The sequence below is a fragment of the Scylla paramamosain genome, chromosome 31 (assembly GCF_035594125.1).
Source record: "Scylla paramamosain isolate STU-SP2022 chromosome 31, ASM3559412v1, whole genome shotgun sequence".
NCBI lineage: Eukaryota > Metazoa > Arthropoda > Malacostraca > Decapoda > Portunidae > Scylla > Scylla paramamosain.
In genome coordinates this window covers 5,781,259-5,803,817 of record NC_087181.1, presented here as the reverse complement: position 1 = coordinate 5,803,817, position 22,559 = coordinate 5,781,259, and the positions used below count along the sequence as shown (strand labels likewise).

Sequence of the window (22,559 nt, the reverse complement as noted above, 5' to 3'; positions counted from 1 at the left end):
AATAAACAAAACTGATGGAACTAGAGCCAGAAAAGTCAGAGGAGCTAAATGAAGAGCTGGAACACAATCAACGAGTTCACCATGAAATATTAGAAAGTATAGAATGTAAAAGAAAGGAGTTAAAGAATGACAGAGGATCAATTTGTTCTAGCAAACGGTCTAGGCATTCTAGAGTCTCATCTACTTCATCACGTTCATCAGCAGCACAAAGAAAGCAAGAAGCAGCAGCAAAGGTAGCCAGACTTAGAAAGGAAATGGAATATCATGATAGTTTAGCAGAGGCAGAAGTTAGGTTAGCTAGAGACCAGGCAATGTTTGCAAAGAAAAAGAAAGAGAGAGATTTAGCAGTTGCTAGTGCAGAACTTAATGCTCTTAGCTTAGTTGAAGAAGAAGTAAAAATGCTTCCAGGTAATGATGAAAGTGTAGAGAAGCAAAGTTATCTTCAACAATACATAGAGTCACAAAATGAAATGAAAGCACAAGCAATTGCAAATCAACAAAGTGACAATGCCATGCCTCACAAATATGTTACATTCCATGATCCACAGGAACTTCCTTCTTGCAATAGAGATAATGAATTGATGACAAATGAAGTAGATGGACAAATATTTAGTGAACCTCAGGTAGAATCCCACCCCATTCAAGTCCATTGGAGGATACAGTGGTAGTCTACAGAACAGTGACACAAGAAGTAGAAATCAATGAAGAAAAGAGGGTTAATTTCTTAGTGTTTCCAACTAAAACCAAAGAGATGATTAATCCTTCTCAAGTGAGAGATATGTTTGAACTTGACTTCAGTGATAGAAAGTCAGCTGACACTCCATTATCATATAAAGATAAAAGGTTTATGAGTAAGATGAAAGAAGGAGTACATCAGCTGAAGGATGGCCATTATGAGTTGCCTCTTCCTCTTAAAGATGATAACGTCAAGCTTCCAAACAACAAACTATTAGCAGAGCAGAGACTCAAGAAGTTAAGAGCTAAACTTGAGAAGGATAATCAACACAAAGGTGATTACAAAGTGTTCATGGATGATATGATTACAAAGGGTTATGCAGAGATTGTACTGACAAAGGATTTAGTTAGGAATGATGGTAAGGTCTGGTACATTCCACATCATGGAGTCTATCATCCGAGAAAGCCAAAGAAATTGAGAGTTGTCTTTGACTGTAGTGCAAACTACAGGAACCAGTCATTAAACAGTCACCTGTTACAAGGCCCAGACCTTACCAACAAACTTATTGGAGTGTTGTGTAGGTTTAGGCAAGAAAGGATTGCACTTGTGTGTGATGTAGAAGCAATGTACCATCAAGTGAAGGTCAACCCAGAACACAGAGATATGTTAAGATTCCTTTGGTGGGAAAATGGTGACCTTAATAATGAGATAGCTGAATACAGGATGACAGCTCACTTGTTTGGAGCTTCTTCATCTCCAAGTGTAGCCAACTTTGCTCTTAAGAAAGCTGCAGATGACTATGGATGTGGATCTGATGCAGCCAAGTTTGTAAGAAACAACTTTTATGTTGATGATGGTTTGAAGTCAATAGCTACAATGGATGAAGCTGTCACTCTTATTCAGCAAAGCAAAGAATTATGTTACAAGGGAGGTTTTAACCTTCATAAGTTCTTGTCAAACAACAAAGCTGTATTAGCTGCAATTTCTCCTCATGAGAGAGCAGATGGAATTAAAAGTTTGGATTTTAGTAAGAATGAAGACACACTGCCTATAGAAAGAACTTTGGGAGTTGAGTGGTGCATAGAATCTGACACATTTCAATTTAGAATAAAGCTGAAAGACAAGCCACTCACCAGGAGAGGCATTCTGTCAACAGTGAGCTCTATATATGATCCATTAGGTCTAGTGTCACCTCTCATACTGACTGGAAAGCAAATTTTACAAGAATTATGTAAGAATGCAGTTGAATGGGATGATGAGGTGCCAGATTATGTCAAACCTAAATGGTTAAAATGGAAGGATGAGCTGCACAAACTAGATCAGTTAAAGATACCTAGATGCTACAAACCTGATGACTTTGGGGAAGTAGAAAAGGTTGAACTCCATCACTTTTCAGATGCCTGTCAAGAGGGATATGGCCAGTGCTCATATATTAGATTAATTAGCAAGACTGGCCAAATTCATTGTGCATTAGTAATGGCAAAGTCATGTGTCACACCTCTAAAAACCATGACAATTCCCAGACTAGAACTAGCAGCAGCAGTGGTGTCAGTTAGAATCCATAAACTCTTGAAGGGAGAACTTGAATATAATAATGTGGAAAAAGGAGTATGTGCAATTCCTACAACTTAGAAATAAGTGGACAACACCAAAGAGGAATCTCAGTGTAAATGACATAGTTATCATCAAAGATCAGAATTTAGTAAGGAACCAGTGGAAACTGGGAAGAGTAACAGAAGTATCTCCTGACCATGATGGCCTAGTAAGAAAGGTTAAGGTCCTGGTTTCAGACTGTAATCTCGACAACCAGGGAAGACACATAAAGGCAAACAGGACCATCATAGAGAGGCCAATACATAGTCTAGTATTGCTGTTAGAAGGTAATGCATAATAATAGACCGGAGCATCCCCGCCAAGGAGCCAGTGTAACAAAACATATTATGTGCTAATCCTAGTTTTAAGGTACATACTAATGTTAATTTCAGGTAAATTGTTACACAATTTAGGGGAGCCATGTTACTGTATGTAAAGCGTATGTACCTCATGTGATTATTCCTCGGCATATATAAGTGAAATGTTCAATAGTTTTCTATATGCATGAAAACGTGTAATATGTGTGAGTATCAGCATTTAATGCTATATTAAGCACCGAAGCCGATGCTCACTTGTTAGTAGTGTAGGGTTAACCTGCTAGTCGCCTGCGGGCATCACTCACGGCCAAGTCGCGCTCAGACAAAGACGGGCAGGATGGTGACCGAGGTAAATACTTTAATTTTGTAGTTAAAACTGATTGTCATAGTGCCAAGTTAATTGCATGTATTGTTAATGAATATTGTAATATGTTAAAAGTGTTTAATATCCGTGTATAATGTTATTTTGTAAGAAAATGAGACCGAGAACTTGTTCGCAGTTCTTACGGTCATGCCTACCTCATCAATAAACGTGTCAGGGAGAACTGCCTTTCCTCGACCCTACGATGATGGGTGTGATCAGTAAAACAGATCACCTGAGAGCCAATTGATGCCCAGCTGGTGCGGCTACAGGATGCTTTCAGAATGGCACAAACACAGAAATTTCAAGGATTGAGATGGAGGGATCAGTGTCATTGAGTTGCTGCACATACAAAATTAAATTGCCACTCTTCACTCCTCAATTGCATGTCTCTGGCAGTCATGACCTCCACATCAAGGTCAGGATCTACTAACAGCTTCCTAATTCTCTGGACTGTCCTCAGTGGCAACTTCAACTATGATGACATTGTTGGTCATCCCAGTTCAGATGGAGTAAACTATCACCTTCCTTCTGCACTCCTCAGGCAACTCATAACCATTTGTTCTGTTTGGAATCTGCATTCTTTGAAGCCTAAGTGTAAACTGAAAATCCTGAATCAATAGTGTGGATGCAGAAAATCTAGTTCTATCTGGATTTTTCCAGTTAAAACACAGCAATTCTACTTTCGCATCCTGTATCTTTTCAATTAGTAGGCGTTCTTGTTCATTTTAAATTTCCTAAATCCATCTCATGTTCCTGTTCATCCAACTCCATTGTGTCTTCATAGCACTTGCTCTGAAATGACAAGCAAAATATCCTTTAGATAGGACATCTCAAAGCCAGGGATTTAAAATTTTGGTGCCTGTCAATGCCAGAGGCAAAAGGTATCTCAATTGATTGTGATCCAGATGGTGTCTCAGCTGATCAAGAGGCAGAGGATGTGACAGATGCTTGAGAGATGGTGATCACAAACTGGTGTTGCGAGTTTGTGGCCTGATTGTGGGAGGGACATGCAGTACCACAGTACTTGGAACATAGCCTGAAGTGCCAAAAATAAAAGAATATTATCAGTCATATTACAAGAGAGAGAGAGAGAGAGAGAGAGAGAGAGAGAGAGAGAGAGAGAGAGAGAGAGAGAGAGAGAGAGAGAGAGAGAGAGAGAGAGAGAGAGAGAGAGAGAGAGAGAGAGAGAGAGAGAGAGAGAGAGAGAGAGAGAGAGAGAGAGAGAGAGAGAGAGAGAGAGAGAGAGAGAGAGAGAGAGAGAGAGAGAGAGAGAGAGAGAGAGAGAGAGAGAGAGAGAGAGAGAAACTACATGGCCACCCCAAACAAGAAAAGATAATTAAAGTGACCAACAGGTTCCCCAAAATTTATTGCAACTGCATAAATAGAGCTAAAATCATATTTCTAAGACAGCAGATAATCAATGGAATTATTCTGTATATTCCTAATATACAGAATATATATAATTGTATATAATTGTATTCCTGTATATTTGTTTTTAGTTAGGCAAATATCTTATGACTTTTCTGATCATGTGAAATAGTTTTCAATTAAAACTTTTGACTACATTTTTCCGTTTGTTTCCTTTTAAGGGTCTTTATTGTACTTATTACTTCTGTTTTGTCAGATAAAAAAATATTACAGAAAATACTTACTTCCTGGTCTGTCAGTTCCCAGAATTCTGAAGAGTCTAACTCTTGAGAAATGATGGTGAGCACAGTAGCTGTGTTCACATTATCCATCTTCTTGTTTGGAGATCCCTCATCTGTCTTCATGCATTGTCTCTTGTCTGTATTATATTTCTTCTTGGCTCTGGCAAATGTGAAGAGAATTATTAATATTTAAACATTCACAGATAAATCTGGATTAAACTTTCAAAATGATACCTAAATAATCCATGCACTATTAAATATGTATTTACCTAGTTGTGAGATACAGGATAAGAGCCACACTAGATTCATGCTGTCCCATCTCCATACTGACTTATCCAAATTTTCTTTAAATTTATGAACTGTCTTGGCACACACAGTCTCATCAATAAGTTAATTCCACACTGCTATGCTTCTGTGAGAAAAGCCATGTTCCTTAATGTCTGTTCTGCAAACACTCCTTTTCAATTTTCTTCCATGTCCTCTGGTACCTCTCGTATCTGGTATCACAAGGTCATCCTTGTCCAACTTTTCCATCCCTTCCAGTATTCTATATAGTGCTATTAAATCACCTCTTTCATTTTTTCCAGTGTAGTCAGACCCAATCTCTTCAACCTCTCTATAACTATACCCTCTTAGGCTTGTAGGGATTTTTGCTGCAGCTCTCTGAATTCTTTCTAGCTTTCTGATATCCTTCTTCATACTTGGTGACCACACTAATCTTGGACATATCATTGTTATCAGTTTTTTTATCATATCTTCACCAATAAAGGTGAGTGCCATCTTGATGTTTCTCAGCATATTATATGTTTCTCCAGTGATCTTGTTAATATGCTCTGCAAACAACAGTTTATTAGAATTGGTTAATCCCAGATTTTTCTTCTGTTCTTAAAGTAATTTTCTCATTTCCCAAATAGTAGTTGTCTTCTGTTCTTTTTGCACTCTTTCCAAACTTCACCACACTGCATTTCTTGGCATTAAACTCCATGTTCCATCTCAACAACCATTCATTTATCTTAATTAAGTCTTGATTCAGACTTTCACAGTCTTTTTATTTGTTACTTTTCTCATAATCTTAGCATCATCAGCAAAAAGGCTTATGTAGCTTGTCACTCCTCTTGTCATGTCGTTTACATATACAGTAAAATCCCTTTCATCCGGCATTTGAGTATCCAGCAGCTTCAAGTATCTGGCACATTTTTCCCTGAGCCTTAAAATCAATAAAAAATCAGTGTGTACTCATAAAATCAATTAAAATTCCCACGCGAGGCATACTTTGTCCCCTCGCCACCAGAGCGCACTGCTTTGCGCCACCCGCGGCCCACTGCACTGTGTTTACTCAGTGACTCAGTCCTGCGTGTGCACTGTTTATCGCCTGACGCCTTCATAATGCTAAAGTTGTAGAAAAGAGGAAGCATGTTGTGCTTACACTTAAGCAGAAGGTAGACATTTGTTGATGATTAGAGAGAGGTGAAAGCAGACTGCAACTAATGGCGGAATATGGTGTGGGCTCATCAACTATTTATGACATTAAATCCCAAACGAAAAAGTTGCGGGATTACATGAAAGTCACTGACACCCCAAAGGCAGCGGAAAATCATCACACACTGCAGTATCATCGTGGTGAAATGATGGACAAAGTATTATACGAGTGATTCAGCTTGAAAAGATCAGAAGGAGTCACAATTACAGGCCCAATGCTACAACTGTGTGTAGGTGAGTGTGAGGTGGCAGTGTGGGTGGCGACGCACGGCACGGCGATCAGCTGATCTTTGTTGTGATAAGATGCGTGAGTGTAGGGTGGTGATTGTGGACATAATTTCACTTATATTCAAGTATCCGGCATGTCAGTGGTCCTGTGGATGCCGGATAAGAGGGATTTTACTGTATTGCAAACATAAATGGTGCTACAAATGATAATTGTAGAACTCATTTCAACTGTGATTACTGTCCTCATTTCTCTGTCTGTCAAAAAGTCAGTCATCCATTTCTAATAATGATCCTCCCAGTCCTATATTTTTCAATTTCCATATTAGCCTTTTGTATGGTACTTTATCAAATGCTTTTGTTAGGTCCAAGTATATGCAGTCAGCGCGTCTGTCTGTCTCTTGCACTATGTCCATTACTTTTGAGAAGAAGCTTATCAAATTGTTACACAAGATCATCCTTCTCTAAATCTGAATTGTCTCTTTGTTATCACATTGTTGTCTTCCAGGTATTTCACCTATCTGCTCTTGATGATGATCTTTTCATAAATCTATGATGCCACACTTGATCTATACTGGTCTATGATCTAATTTGTCTTCTTTACTTCCAGTTTTGTGATTTGGGGTAATATCCACCCATTTCCAATCTTTAGGTACTCTTCCTTCCAGCAGGGTGGCACTGATTATATTGTGTATCACTTTGGCTAGTTGTGAACAGCACTCCTTTAGAATCCAGTTCAACACACCATCAGGTCCAATTGCTTTCCTTACATCCAGCTCTTCCAACAATCTCTACTTCTGATGATGATGTTATTACCTCTTTCAGACTATTCTCATTTTCTATTGTTATCTTTTCTTCCCTAAAATCATTTTCCTTAGTAAACACTGAGTGGAAGTATCTGTTGAACACTTCTGCCATCTCTACTGGGCCTCTGACTGTTTTCTTCTCCAACTTTTTACTCTGCTGATGTCTTCTTTAATCTTCAATTTTCCATTGATAAATCTATAAAACAGTTTTGGTAGATTTTTACATTCATCCACAACATTCTTTTCGTAATTCTTCAGCTCATCTCAGCGTATTTTGACATATTCGTTCCTATTTCTTATATAATTAGTCTACAAGTAAATTTTTATTTTCCCTCCACTTGTTCCATGCTTTTCTCTCTCCAGTCTAATTTTAGCACATCTCTTATTATACCAATTCTTCTTAAATATGTTCTTCATTGATTTCTTAGTGACCCATTTCTCCACTCCTTTATTATAAATATCCAGGAAGGTGGTCCACTTTTCTTCTATGTCGCCCGTTTGAAATACTTTGTTCCAATCCACTTCATCAAAATTCTTCATAACTTCTCCAAAATTTGTCTTACTATAGTTCAACCATTCTCTCTTGTGGTCTTCTTTTCTTGTACTGATGTTTTCATCCATTACTAAGAACTAAATCAATGCATAATCACCTTTTCCTATTGGGTTTTTGTGTTTTAAATCCTCTACTATGACTTGTTCCTTGGTAAAATTTGACTGAGTCTTGATGGTGTCATTTTCTCTGAATCTCGTGTCTTCTTTAATCCACTACGCAAGAATATTTGCAATAGCCAACTCCTGTAATTTGTTCCTCCATGATGACTTGCTACTTTCTGTGGTCCAACTTTCCCAAGATACCTCTTTACAATTAATGCCTAAAGACCTGAGGGGGGTGGAGGAAATTTGACTGACCACCAGGACCACAGCTTGAACTTAAAACATGTAAAATAGCCTGTTTTTACATGCTTATTTCTCTTAAACTACAATGAACAAGTGAATGAAAACTGTACTCTCCCCACAATCAACTCTTTCGAATGGCCTCATCTGGAAGTCTGTTAGTGCCATGGTTACGGAGATATCATGAGTTGAATGAGGTGGTGTCAGTGTACACTGAGTGTGGCTCAGCCCACTTGTCTGATTGGCTTGCCCCGGCTGTGGCTAGGGGAAAAAGAAAACAGGTGCTCTACATTTTCCATACACCCCCTACCTGGGTATTTTCTCTGTCCCCGTGCATTACAATAGCTGATAGTGTGGTCAGCATGGTATGAGCGTGGGGAGTGAAGGTAGGGAAATTCAGCAAGTGAGCTGAATCAGATGCCCTGGAATCACATTCCTGGCCATGACGGAGCCTAGCTGTAGACTGATAACCCTTGCTGTCTGACTTGAAATCAGTGTAGTCATAGCCCGGGCTAGCAAATTGGGCAGAAAATGGCATAATTTGGCTTTATTTTAGCAAAGACATCATTCAATGTCTCCAGTCCTATAGCGGCAGGATGATGATCAACGTCCTCAGTTCTTTAGGGGGTTAAAGTCTTCCATCACTAGTACATTTTAATTTTCTTCAAGCAACTTGGATAAACATGCCCTTGTATCTTCCAGTATTCTCTTGTATTCTCTCTCTCCCCAAGAGTTGGAATAAGGGGGAATATAAGTCACTACAGTATGTGGCATCTTCCCAGATTTCTTTTTAAGCTTACTTTCATTATTTCTGGCTCCCCCTCTCCACATGTAGTAGACTAGACTCCACCATCAAATCTTTTCCAACTAGGGGCATCACATCTCCCCCCTCCTTACTTTTTCTATTTCTCATCCAGAGGTTGTATTTTCCATCTCTAATATTTAAAATATCCACATCATTCACCAGTTTTGTTTCAACATTTCCCATGATATCCATGATACCCATGATATTCTTTTAAACAATCTTTACTTCCAACACTGCTGACATCAAACCAGTTATGTTTGCATGTGCCACTTTTAATCCTCCCCCTCTGCATTGTCCTCTCTCCTGTACCACTTTCTCACCCTCATGTCTATGGCCCTCCAACAGAACCTCTTCTTCTCCACTCCTAATCTTTCTTATTTTTTTTTTTCATTTGTTTCTCTTCTTAATTCATTTATAGTGGCTCTCTCTTCTCTGGTCTTATCTTTTTTATCCATATTTGTATGTACTCTTCAACTCTGGCCAATTTCCAAGCTTTGCCTATTATTTCTTCAGCTGCTGCTTGTAATCTAAACCTTATTTTAGTGGGATGCTGTCTACCCTCAACATATCTGCCCAATCTTCAAATTTCTTCAATCTCTTCTGCCAGCTCCTTGTCTTCTTGTATTGTTTTCACCATTTTATCCACTCACCTCTTTTCCTTCTTTACCCTTTCTTGCCTCTGTGGTACACACTCCTCCTTTAAAGCAAATACCACTACAGTCTTTTTCCTATCTACTGTGTCTCTCACCAAGTTTTCTCTCTGCTTGATCACTTTAGCAACCTTTTCTGTTGGTATGCTGACATTTACCTTAGTTTGCTCTTCCACAATCCTCCTAAAGTTGATCTTCTTTTCCTTCTATTCCTTCTTCCAAATTCCCTGCTTTACATTTAACTCATCAACCTTGTCTTCATGCTCCATTGTTTTTTTCTCATATAGTGCTAATTTTGTGTGTAAATCATCATACACACCTTTCTAAACTCCCTTCTCAGTAATCAAAATTTCAACCATTCTTTCCATATTTTCCATCCTTACTTACATCTCTCGCATTTCACTCTCCAGCTCAATAAAACTTCTTCCCAACAAGCTCTCTCCAGTTCTTCTCTCATCCCCACCAAAACCAGAAAAATTCCAGTCTTTCCTTCAGAACAGTCCCCGTTGGAGGTGTAGGGGCTGAGGTTCCCTGCTCATTATGGCAGTCATCACACTTTCCCTAAAACTTTTTTGGAGACAGGACAGCAGCAAGTAACACTAGTGTGACTCCCACCACCAAGGACAGCTCTCAGTGATGTAAACAGCAGGATATTAGCAGCAGCATCTGTTGTTATCCTCACACATCTATTGAGTGTGTGTGTGTGTGTGTGTATGAATACCGAGAGGTGAAAGACATAACTAAGAATGACCATGGCAAAATACTTGTGAATGTGTGCAACAATAATAAAATGGTGATTGTTAACCACTTAAAAACAGGTAATAAGGTTGTAGGAGGTGGTTTGTCATTTAGACGAAAGGATGGGTGGATTTCCGAGATTGATTTGTGTTTAGTAAAGGAAAATGCTGTAGATTTGATTGAAGGACTTGTAGTGAATCAAGAGATAGGAAGATCAGACCATGCACCTCTGAGTGTTACTTTGAACCTAGACAGTGGAGTGTGTGCGCCAGCCAGAGAACTGTTAGCTAGGTCAGTAGACTTGGATAACTCATGCTACCATCAGTCACAGCATAAACTACGTAAGAGTGTATGTCACAAGAAAGTGAATTTAGAGAGCATGGCAAATGAATTACATAGCCTTGCTGCGCCACAAGTGAACACAACTGAGGATATAGAAGCAGTGTTAGAAGCAGGATTCTCCACCATTATGGAGTGCGCACGGAGACATACGGTGCGGGGTTTGGGTCGCACTCAGGCGTGGGATGAAACTCAACAGAGGTGGAAAAGATTGCTTGATGAAAATGACTGTAAGACGATTTGGAAGTCAATTAATTGGAAAGGAAAACTACAATATGAGGATATGGAAAAGCCTTCAGAACTTAATTTTCAAGAACATTTTGAAAAGTTACTGAATCCATCTAGTGAGCAACCGATTGCCGATAGTGTGTTACATGTTGATGATTTGGAAAATATGCCATATATACCAATTTTAGACGATCCTTTTTCTATGACTGAACTTGACGATGCACTGAATGTTACGAAGAACAAAAGTTATATAGGATTATCCCAGGCCATGATTAAGGTGTTTGATGTAACATGGAAGTTATTTATCTTGAATGTGTTTAATGTAGTGTTCACTCAAATATGTTACCCCCTGTTATGGTGTTACAACAAGCTAATTGTATTATTTAAGTCAGGTAATCGTATGATTTGTGGTAATTATAGAGGAATCACTATAATGGATAACCTAGCTAAAGTTTATGACACTATGATATTGAATAGATTGAAATTATGGTGGAACATCGACAAGTGTCAAGCGGGAGCACAAAAACAGAGAGGCTGTGTTGAACAGATTATTGCTTTGAGGTTACTCTGTGACTATGTTATGTACAAGAAGAGAAAACTGTATGTCCTGTTTATAGATTTTAGTAATGCATACGATCGGGTCCCCAGAGGAAAACTCATAGATGCTTTAAAAGAGCGTGGATGTGGTAAGGTAATGATTAGAGCCATTAAAGCTATGTATACCTGTACTAGAAATATTATGAAATCTGCAATCATTGAATCATCTGTTGGTGTTCGTCAAGGGCCCCGACCAGTTGTCTGCTTTTTACTTTGTATATTGACCATATGGTAAAGATGCTGAAAAACGAAATAGCAGCAGACGATTTCTTAGGAAGTTTACATACAATGCTGTTAATGGATGATGCAGTGATCGTTGCAACAAGTAGAGAAATGTGTGAAAAGAAAATGAACATCGTGTTACGTTATTGTAGTGAATACGGAATGCTTATCAATGAGAAGAAAACAAAATTTTTTGTGGTAAACGGTGATGATAGAGACAAACATGACTTAAAGGTGGGTGAGGTGGTAGTGAACTATGCTGCCAGGTACTTGTACCTCGGTGCCTGGTTCACAGACACTGCCAGAATGGACGATGTAATTAACATGCACCAAACAATGAGTGAAGCGACACTGAACAAATTTTCTATTTTTTGTGCAGCAAATACATTAATGCCATTTATATTGAAGAAAAAGGTTTTTGATGCTGCCGTGACGTCAGCCTTACTGTACAGTTGTGAGTCGTGGCTGACAAACAAGACTAAGAACTTAGAAAGACAATACAACAGTTTAGTAAAGTGTTTATTAGGTTTGAGAAAAAATACCAGCATAAATTTATGTATGGTTGAAAGCGGCATTTTACCTGTAATAGAATTAGTAAAGCGAAGGAGGAAAAACTTCTTAAAACCTAAGTTGGAGGTCATAGATATGGAACAACCTTTTTATATTGTGTATGACCTTTGCAGGAGAGAAAACACACCTGGATATAGATTCCTTAATAGAGAAATATCCCTGATATCAGATAATGACCCCATGGAAAAATTGAGAAATATTTTGAGGAACACACCGAACAGTGCCACTAAGATCCGGACATATGTGAATGACTTTAACCCGACACTGACAGTTCACAATATTTATAAGACTGATAAGTATGTGCCCGATTACCAGCGAGAGGCATTCACAAGACTGAGATTAATGTCACACAATCTAAGAATTGAAACAGGCAGGTGGAGTCGAACGCCAACTGAGCAGAGAGTATGTTTGTGCGACGGTGTTCATGTTCAAACCGAAAAACATGTGTTGTTAGAGTGCACATTGACTGCTGATTTGTGTAATAGTTATCAAATGCTCAGATTTGGCGATATAAATGACATAATGGAAGAGAATATCTATATACAGGAAGTGTGTAGCTATATTTTTGAAGTACTGAGTATATACGTATAATATGTAAGAATCACCTCTACATCAAATGCATGTTTGTTACTTTTCATGGACAAAAGTACTTGTACAATTATTTGTTCTTCGTTTATTTTGTAAAAGGATTCTTTTGTCAATAAACAACTAACTAACTATTTACCTAGTTGTATTTACTACCTATTTGTGTTTTACAGGAAAAGAGCTATGCTCATGCTGTCCTGTCTCCATATCTATAAGCATCCAGCTTAACTTTAAATTAACGAATATTTGTTGCTTGTACCACTGTTTCATCTAAGTTGTTCCATATTTCTATGCTTCTATTTGGGAAACCACATTTCTTGACATCTCTTCTACTTGCTGTTTTCCTCAATTTCACTCCATGTCCTCTTGTATCTCTTGAGTCCCACACAAATAAGTCTTCTTTGTCAACTTGATCCTTACCCTTTAAAGCTCTGTATATAGCAATCAGGTCCCCTCTTTCTCTTCTCTCTTGTAATGATGGAAGCTTCAATCTCCTTAATCTTTCTTCATTGGTTAAATCTCTCAAACTTGGTACCAGTTTGGTTGCAGCTCTCTGGATCCTTTCTGTTTTCCTTATTTCCTTTTTATCATGGGGTGACCAAACAGTTTTGGTTGAATCACATATTCCATCAACTTTTTCATCATCTCTTCATCCATGTAAGCACTTGCCCCCTTTCATCTTTCTTAGTAACTCATAGGTTTCCCCAACATGTTGTTTACATGTTTTTCTGGCGATAAATTATCACTTATTGTAATTCCCAAGTCTTTTTTTTCTTTGGTTTTCTTAATTTCCACTTCTCCCATAGTGTAGGACCTTGTCAATCTTCTTTTGCTTTTTCCTAATTCCATCACCTTGCATTTCTTTGCATTAAATTCCATTTCCCATTTCTTACTTCATTTATATATCTTATTTAGATCTTTCTGTAATATTTCACAATTCATATTGTTTTCCACTCTTTTCAATAATTTTGCATCGTCTGCAAACATATTTATATAACTGTCAACCTCATCCACCATATTGTTGACATACGCCAGAAACATTACGGGGGCTAAACAGCCCCCAAGAGTTATACATCCTTATAAATTCATCCCATTTTTTCTGAACATCTGCATCTTCGGAGTCTTTCCAGTCCATGGCAGCAAATTATTTTTTTTTTATTTTTGAAAATCAGCTTTACTATATTTAAATCTTTTCACCTTATAATTTTCATCAATGATTACATTTTCATTTTTCAGATTAAATTCCATCAACACATGATCACTTTTACCTAGGGGGCTATCATAGTGTATAGTTTCAATAATTTCCATGTCCTTGGTAAACACTAAATCAAGTCTTGATGGTTTATCTCTTCCACTAAATCTGGTATCACAATCAACCCATTGAATCATCAAGTTTTTCGCCGCCTAGTTTAACAGTCTATTACTCCATGAGCTCTCGCTTCCAGTAGTTGTCAATGTCTCCCAATTTATCTCCTTACAATTAAAATCACCAACAATAACTATATCACTACTTTCCTTCACTATTTTTTCAAGACCTTTCAACACATCTACCAACATCTCTTCTTGCTCTTCTTTTTGCCAAGCATTGGTCATAGGTGGCACATGCACTCTTACATAATTCATTATCCTTCCATTTCCACTTCTAATCATGACTTGTAGAACTTCAGACATGTCTTCACTTTTATTACCTTCTCCACTTTGCCACATTTTTTTTTATCAGAATTGTCACTCCACCTCCTCCCTTGTCACTTCTATTTTTCATCCATAAATCATATTTATTATCACCAATGTCAGAAGTTCCCCATTCATTTTTCCATTTTGTCTCACATAATACAGCAACATCTGGTGTGGTTCTGTTTAATAACTCATTTAATTCCATCTTTGTTGACATTAATCCATTTACATTAGTATAACATACCTTACTTACAGCTTGATGTACCATTTCTTTATCCTTATATCTCTTACTCTTCAGAAGACTTCTCCACCTCCATTCTTTTTTTTTTTTTTTTTGTTTAGCCTCATTTACCAGCTCCTTTTGCTTCAACCTTTCAGTCTCATCCATATCCCTGTTTATCCATACATTCTTATATTCTTCATCTCCAGGCAATCTCCAAGACCCATTAATTACTTCCTCTGCTTGTACCTGTGTTGCAAACCTTATTCTTATGGGTCTCATTTTTTTCTTCTTCATGTATCCCAATTCTATGGACTCTTCCACTTACTTTAATACCTGACTGTCTTCACCTGTCACTTTCTTCAGTAACTTATTCAACAGGTTCTTTTCCTTTTCCTCTCTTTTAATTCTGCTTACTATTTTCTTTTCCTTTAATCCAAATACAATTACTTGTTTATATTTTTCTACAGTGTCTCACTAACTTTTTCTCTTACCACTTTCTGTCAGATTTTGTTTCTCATTTTCTTGTTGTTTTATTATTTTCTTTAGTGTTTCTTCTTCAAATATAAATTCATTTAACCACTTATTTTGTCTCATTTCCACATCCTTTACACTTGCCTTCATTTCCTCATTTTCTTTCAGAACAGTTTCTACTTTTTCCTTTATTTGTTTCCTTAAACAGTCATTTTCCACCTTTAACTTCTCATTTTTATTTTCCATCTCCATCAGCTTTGCCATAATAATCACCAATTCCTCACCTGTCACCTTTTGGTGTCCCTCCAATGTCTTTATTCTCTTCACTAACTTGTCCATCAATTTTTCCATATATAAAATTTTTCTATACTGCAATCTATAATATAGTTATCTTTCTTCACCAGTAAAACCTTCAAAGGACTCCCATTCTTTTGGGATGTCGCCCTATGCCATTTTGTCCAAAGTGTAAACAAACCAACCAAACTCTCCTGGAGACAGGATAACTATACTCATGTACTATTTCTCCCCTCCCTATTTACCACCTAGGTATTCCTGGGTCTTCATATCATAAACTTGTTCCACCATGAGTGATCTGTGTTATTCCTTCCTTCTATATGTAGAGCACTAGGAAACACGTCCTGTCAGCTCTGCCACCACCGTTTGTGTGTGTGTGTGTGTGTGTGTGTGTGTGTGTGTATTTACCTAGTTGTATAATACAGGGTTCAAGCAGGGCTGATAGTGTCCTGTCTCCATATCTATATTTATCCAGAATTTCCATAAATTTCTGCATGTTAGGTGCTGTAAACAACCTCCTCATTTAGACCATTCTAGATATCCACAGTTCTATGTGGAAAATTGTACTTCTTGATGTCCCTCAGACACTGACTAATCCTGATCTTCTTTGGGTGCTTCATCATCTTCCAGCAACACCAAGTCCTGCTTATCTATCTTCTTAGTGTGGTTAACTATTTTGTACATTATTAGATCTCCTCTTTCACTTCTAACTTGCAAAGTTGACAGTCCCATTTCCTTTAACCTCTCTTCATATGTTAGGTCTTTCAGCTCCAGTACCATCCTTGTAGCTGCCCTCTGAATTCTTTCCAAATTCTTTATGTCTTTCTTCACATGCAAAGACCACACCACTGCTGTATATTCTAGCCTGGGACATAGCATAGTGGCTATAATTTTTTCATAATAGTCTTATCCATGTAATGAAATGCCACCCTAATATTTGTTAACATCCTGTACGTCAAGCCAGATATCTCACTTATATGCTGTTCTGGGGTCAGGGTATCTTGAAAAAAAAAAAAAAAAAAAAAAAAAAAAAAAAAAAAATCCTAGGTCTTTTTCCTCCTTGCTCCTCATTATTACTTCCTCCCCCATTTTATAGTCCCATGAAGGTCTTCTCTTACTCTTTCCCAATTCCATCACATGGCATTTCTTAGCAGTGAATACGTTTCCACTTCTTGCTCCACCCATAAATCTTGTCAATATCTCTTTGCAACTCCATACAATCAATGTGACTCTTTAACAATTTTGCATCATCAGCAAACAGATTAATATAACTGGTCAAACTCTCCTGCATATCACTGATGTATATTTGGTACATAATGGGTGCTAACACTGACCCCTGTGGTACTCCACTTGTTACATTACTCCAACATGAACAGGTGTCCCTGATCACTGTTCTCATTTCTCTATCCTTTAAGCAGTCTCTCATTCATTTTAGCATTGTCCCTTTCAGTCCTTTTATATGTTTAATCTTCCACAATAGTCTTTTATGTGGAACTTTATCAAAAGCTTTTTTTGATGTCCAAGTACACTGCATCTACCCACCCATCTTTGTTTTGTACTTCATCTATTACTCTTGTATAGAAATTTAGAAAATTTGTCACACATGACCTTCCTATTCTGAAACCAAATTGACTATTTGTTATAACTTCATTCTCTTCCAAATATTTCATTCACTTTTCCTTCATCACTATTTCACAGATCTTCCCCACAACACTAGTTAGTGACACTGGTCTATAATTTAGTGGCTCAGTCCTCTTTCCTCCTTTGTGTATTGGCACTATAATTGCTCTCTTCCACTCTCTTGGTACTCTTCCCTCTATCAGCAAGCTGTTAATCACATCCCAAATTGGCTCCACTACTTGTTTTCTACATTCCTTTAGTGTCCAACCTGACACTCCATCAGGCCCCATTGCTTTCCTGACACCCAACTTCTCTAACAATTTGCCAATTTCATGTTTTTGCACCAAGACTTCCTGTAACCCCCCTGCCTTACCTCCTCATTTGGTTCTGTAAAATACACTTCCACACTGAACACAGACCTGAAACTCTCATTCATAATTTCACTCATCTCTTCTGCTGTTTGATATATCCTTCCTTCCTTTACTATCTTGTTAATGGTCTCTCTGCTTGTCATCTTTCCATTGATATATATGTAAAAAGGCTTAGGCTCTTCTTCACATTTCTTTACCACATCCTTTTCAAACTGTTTCTCCTCCTCTCTTCTTATTCTAATATACTCATTCCTTGTTTCCTTATACTGCTCTCTATTATTTTAATTTCTTTTGTTTCTTCAGTTTCTTCCAAGCTATATCCTTTCTCTTCTTAGCTTCTGCATATCTGGCATTATACCAGATATGTTTGCTCCTCCTTACTTTATATACAGATACATACTTCTGCACACCATCATTGTACTTTTTCAGGAATGTTTCATATTTCTCTTGCATTGTCTTGCCTTCCATAAGTCTCTTCCAATCAATACTTCAAAAGAATTTTCTTAACTGTAAAATTTGTCTTTGCATGATTTAGTCTCCCATTTTTATAATCCTCCTTACATGGTAGAACCTCCCAATTTTGCAGTACCACTTCTGAAACCACATGGTCACTTTTTCCCATTGGGCTTAAGTATTTAATGGTTGGACTGAGCTCTGTTTTTTTTTTTTTTGTGAATACCAGGTCTAACATAGATGGCTCCTCCTCCCCTCTGTATCTTGTAAATTCCTCCACCCATTGGTCCATTGCATTCACCATAGTTAACTGTAGCATTTCTTCACTCCACGGTCCAGCATTTCCATGAACTTCCATCTCCTCCCAGCTTACATTTTTGCAGTTAAAGTCTCCCACTAGTAGTATTTTACTCTCCTTCCTTATCATGTTGTCTAGGCACTTCAACACTTCCTTTTGCACTTCCTTGTGACCCCCCAGCCTCCATACATTAATATGATCCTCCTCCTTTCTCTCCCACTGGTCCTGATTGTTATACCTATGATCTCCACCATGCCATCTCCATATTGCACTTCTTCCACATTTATATCATCTCTAACCATTATCAGTACTCCTCTTCCTCCTTTTTCCTTTTCTATCTCTCCTCCAATAATTATATCATTCTTCCTTAAAGCTTAAATGGACTTCCTCTTTTAACTATGTCTCAGTTAGACACAACACATCTGGTCCATTTTCCTTTAAGTAATCTGACTTTCAGTATACCTAAAAGTAACCTGTCTATGTTTGTATACATTACTCTTAATGTACTACTTCTTCCACCACATGCAATTTGTCTGTCTGCAGCTGTGTTTCTTTCAGTTCTTGTTCCCTTTCCCGAATATAACATTTCCTTATGTGTATCTAGTACCCTTCAATAAAATTTCCTCTTCTCAGTCTCTGTTCTTCTATTTTTTTTTTCTTAGTTTCATTTCTCAGATCCCTCTCTTTTTCCCTTTCTTCCAAGTTCATATATCTTTTACCAAAATATTCTTGTATTCTGAACTTTCAGCCAGCTTCCTGGTTCTCACTAGGATCTCCTCTACTGCAACTTGGGATCTCATTCTCACTTTCAATTGCCTTTTACCTCTTCACTATATTTTCCAATTGTATATGCTTCTTCCACTTCTTGTTCCAGTCCCTGTACCTCATCTTGGACCATTGTAATGATTTTCCTTACCAACTCCTTCTCTTCTCTCTCTCTCTGACAGACTTTACTGTGTTTTTCTTCTCTTGCACCCCAAAAAAGACCACACATTTCTTTCTCACCAAAGCCTCCTTTTCTTTAATTACCTGAATTAGTGTCCTTGGTCTTTTCCTGTATTTGTTTTTTAACCACCTCTGTGAAGCTAACTTTTTCATCCTTATGTTCTTTCTTCAAGGTATTTCTCAGTTTCTCCAGTTTGGTTTCACATACCACCCCTTCCACTTTTCCTGCACTATCCTCCACCTTTTCTTGCAGCCCCTGCAGGGTTACTTCATATTCATTACACTTAGTCTTGAGTATCTCATTTTCTTTCTTTAGTTCTTCCATTGCCTCTTTCATCTCATTGTTTATCTTTAGAGTGCTCTCACATTCACTATACTTCTTTCTCAATTCTTTGATTTCCATAAGTTTGTCCTGCTTCTCCAGAATGCCAGAGATCAGTTCCCTCATGCACCTCATTTCTTTCTCTACGCTGATTATCTTCCTCATACTTCCATTCTCTTCTTTGAATCCTGAAAAATCCCTTTCTCCATTTGCTTCCACTTTTTGACATCTCTTCTACAAGCACTCCTTTTCAGCCTTTTTCCATGTCCTCTAGTGTCCTGTGTATCCCAGACCATTAAGTCACTCCTGTCCACTTCCTTTACTCCCTCATATGCTTTATATATCGCAATCAAGTCTCCCCTTTCTCTCCTCTTTTCCAACGTTGGTAGATGTATCCTTGCCAGTCTCTCTTCATATGACAAGTCCCTGATACTTGGTACCTTCTTCGTAGCTGCTCTCTGAACTCTCTTCAACTTCCTTATATCCTTTTTCTTGTATGGCGACCATACTACTGCTGCATATTCTAGTCTAGGTCTTATCAGCGACACGATCATCTTCCTGACTATCTCTTCATCTATATATGCAAAGGCCTGCCTTATTCTTCTCAGCAAGTTATAGGTTTCTCCGGTAATTTTGCTAATGTGTTTCTCCAGGGTCAGGTTCCCAGTCACTGTAACACCAAGATCCTTTTCCTCTTCTGCTCCACTCAACCTTACACATTCAACACATAATTTCCTTTTACTCTTCTTGTGTGTGTGTGTGTGTGTGTGTGTGTGTGTGTGTGTGTGTGTGTGTGTGTGTGTGTTTGTTTGTGTTTGTGTATATAAGAAAGTGCAGCTGATGTTTGAAAACCTATTTGGAGTACCACTTATGCCACCCATCTGACATGCCTGGACAGACTACATAAGAAAATCATCAGAATTATCACAAAAAGTTCTTATCTCGAATACACCACTCCTCTATTTAAAAACACAAAAATTCTTAAACTGCAAGATATAACTAAACTTTCAATTGCAAATTGTATGTACAAAAATCAGATCAGTGCCTCACTTCCTTTTTATAAATATCCTACATGACATAGAGAACAGCTTTGCCTTCCATCCCATCGCTTTACACTCTTCCAACACTCTACCATGTACTTAGGACCTTTAATATGGAATTCTCTTCCTCAGTATATTAAGAATGCTCCCTCTCTCTACAATTTTAAAAACAAACTTAAGTGTCATCTGTTGGATTCTTATTAATTCTTATATGACAAGATTGCCTTTTTTTCCTTCAGTTCAACCTAATATCATCTTCCCTCCTTATATAGTACTGTGTGTTGTATCGTATTAAATTTGTTCTACATTGTGTGTTTTTCTTTTCCTGTTTATATATTCATTTATTTATTTATTCATTATTATTTTTTGTCTATTATTGTGTATTGATTTTGCTTTGTTTCTTTTAGTTTATATTCTACTTTCATTATAAATTCTAGTTGTGTTTAGTAGTCTGTAATTTGTATGTCTAATACTTCATTAATTTTTCTCAACCATTATTGCTTCTATTATTTATTATTATTGTTTGTTATTATTAAGATTTTTATTATTTTGTGCTTGAAAACCTTATGCTTATAAAAAGGCTGGCCTAATATTAATGTATACATAAAACATATTATGTACTGACTTTATTGGCTATTAATAAATGTTTATATACATACATACATATATATATATATATATATATGTATATATATATATATATATATATATATATATATATATATATATATATATATATATATATATATATATATATATATATATATATATATATATATATATATATATATAAGTACATGAATAAATGTGAATGGGTGTAGTGAGACATGCTCATCCCTTCCTTGAACTTGTAAAAGGTATTAGTCTTGTTTGTGCCCATGGATCTTGTGCCTGAGAAGTCAGACAACCTGTAAGGTGTCTGCTGGAGGCCAGGGTGCTGGCCTAAAAAGGATCCTGGAGGTAGCTGGCTGTGAGGACTCTCTGCTGAGAGAGAGAGAGAGAGAGAGAGAGAGAGAGAGAGAGAGAGAGAGAGAGAGAGAGAGAGAGGGAGAGAGGGAGAGAGAGAGAGAGAGAGAGAGAGAGAGAGAGAGAGAGAGAGAGAGAGAGAGAGAGAGAGAGGGAGAGAGGGAGAGAGGGAGAGAGAGAGAGAGAGAGAGAGAGAGAGAGAGAGAGAGAGAGAGAGAGAGAGAGAGAGAGAGAGAGAGAGAGAGAGAGAGAGAGAGTGGGGTGGCTGGAGAAGCCTCCGAGAGGTTTCTGCTGTGGTACCAGAGTCCCAACCTGAGGAAAAACTGAGCAGAGGAAAATATCCTGCTGACGGTGGGGATTACCTGCTGCTGGAGAGTTTAGCTGGGCAAGAGTCGGCAATAAGACAATGCAGAAACAGAGAGAGAGAAAAAAAAAAAATCATTTTGGATGGTGAGTATGACTTTTGTCATGGGCATGACTTTTGTCTTTTTGACAGTGCCAGTAGGTGGTTGGATAGGAAAGGACTGCAGATAATGGTGTTGCACCTAGCCAGCAAATGACACGTGCCAAGCATATCTTCGCTGGGTCATGGTGGACTCTATATAGACACACTGGCTGGCCATACTTTTGTAGTAATTGATAACAAACCACATAGCTGAACCTCCAAACCAATGTTGGTTTCTTTCCACTCTGTATGAGCATAACGACGACAACAACAATAATAACAATAGTGTGTGTGTGTGTGTGTGTGTGTGTGTGTGTGTGTGTGTGTGTGTGTGTGTGTGTGTGTGTGCACGTGTGTGTCATCATGGTGCGTGCTGGGCTATCAGCAAGGAGAGAGAGAGAGTTCCTTGGCTATCAGCAACAGATTCGACATTTGAAGAGTTTTCTAAACAACATTTTGGAATCATAGTGATAATAATAATAAAATATAATAATTACAATAAAAGAATAAGAATAAGAAGAAGAGGAAGAAGGAGAAGAAGGAGAATAATAAAAACATAGAGAAGATTGAGACATAATAATGATAATAATAACTAATAAAAAAGCAGAACAATGACAATAATACGAATAAAAACAAAGCAATAATAAGAAAGATAGAGTATTGGAGGGTCTGTGCACTAAATCCCGCTTAAAGTTCCATA

The 22,559-nt window shown here is 37.6% G+C and overlaps 1 long non-coding RNA gene across 1 annotated transcript in view; it reads right to left on the bottom strand.

Moving 5' to 3' along the window:
* Window positions 1-3,278: 3,278 nt before the first annotated feature.
* Window positions 3,279-22,559, bottom strand: part of LOC135116418 (uncharacterized) — a 53,563-nt gene continuing 34,282 nt past the window's right edge. Inside the window, exons 2-3 of the long non-coding RNA XR_010276304.1 lie at window positions 4,603-4,759; window positions 3,279-3,986 (exon numbers count right to left, since the gene is read on the bottom strand). This is a non-coding gene — a long non-coding RNA (uncharacterized LOC135116418). The remainder of the gene's footprint in view (window positions 3,987-4,602; window positions 4,760-22,559) is intronic.